Genomic DNA, 1,044 nt, shown 5'->3' on the forward strand with positions numbered 1-1,044 from the left:
GACCCTGCACACTGCTGAGGGCCCCTACACCTTCCTGGGGACCCTGCACACGCCCTGGGAGCCCAGGACACTGCTGGGGACCCTGCACGCTGCCCAGGGGACCTTGCATAAAGCCAGGGACCCTCCAGAGTGCCCGGGGTCACTGCACATGGCAGGGGGACACTGCACCCTGCCCGGGGTCACTGCACATGGCAGGGGGACACTGCACCCTGCCCGGGGTCACTGCACAATGCCCAGGGACCCCCCACGTGCTGCTGGCAACCTCAGACACTCCCTGGGGACACTGCATGTTGCCCCAAGGTCTTTACACAATGCCAAGAACCCTCTGCACTGCCTGGGGACCCCAAACACTGCTGGAAACCTTGGACAACTCCCTGGGGACACTGCACACTCCTAGGGAACTGGCAGGCTGCCTGGGACACTGCACACTGCTGGGGGCCCCAAACGCTGCCTGGGCACCCCTAACACTGCTGGGGACCCCAAACACTGCCTGAGAACCTCAAACACTCCTGGGGACCCTAAACACTGCTGAGGACTCCCCACATTGCCTGGAGACCCCAGACACTCCTGGGAACCTTCCACGCTGCCCCTGCAGGCTCTCCCCCAAAGCTGTACATGCCATCACCCCCCTCCAGGTCCACACAGGCAGACAAAGCTCCCAGTTCCAAGCCCAGATCCTGCTCTCCCGGGGCTGATCCCGGGTGCTGGGCTCCCCCATAGCAGTGGGGTGAAGCTCAGAGCCACCGAGGTCATTTGTCCCACGTCCCTGTCCCTGTTCAGGGCAGTGCCAGGCAGGGCCATGGGACGAACAACCCCCCGGGCCCAGCTCCCGCCCCCACACACAGAGATCACACGTGGAAAAAAAAAAAAAAAAAAAAAAAGTCTTTTCTGTTTGGATTTTTTTTTTGAGGCTTTTTTTTTTTTAACAGAAGTTTTATGGTTATATGCAAATTAGTTCATTAAATGATTTGCATAAAATGTTCGCACGTCAGCGACTAAGTGTTCCTAACTCCCCACCCCCCGAAAGGTAGTAAATCCTACTCG

General features: G+C 58.4%; 2 protein-coding genes across 2 annotated transcripts in view; one reads left to right on the forward strand and one right to left on the reverse strand.

Annotated features, from left to right (window-relative positions):
* LOC114072130 (zinc finger protein 398-like) overlaps nucleotides 1-856 on the forward strand; it is a 30,317-nt gene extending 29,461 nt beyond the window's left edge. The window contains exon 10 of the mRNA XM_027910051.1: nucleotides 846-856. The gene's annotated coding sequence lies outside the window, so the exon portion shown is untranslated. The remainder of the gene's footprint in view (nucleotides 1-845) is intronic.
* LOC114072133 overlaps nucleotides 1-1,044 on the reverse strand; it is a 6,592-nt gene that overhangs the window by 1,512 nt on the left and 4,036 nt on the right. The window lies entirely within an intron of this gene.

Source organism: Empidonax traillii, unplaced genomic scaffold (assembly GCF_003031625.1).
Source record: "Empidonax traillii isolate 1590-97213 ecotype Southwest subspecies unplaced genomic scaffold, ASM303162v1 scaffold2669:size57648, whole genome shotgun sequence".
Taxonomy (NCBI): domain Eukaryota; kingdom Metazoa; phylum Chordata; class Aves; order Passeriformes; family Tyrannidae; genus Empidonax; species Empidonax traillii.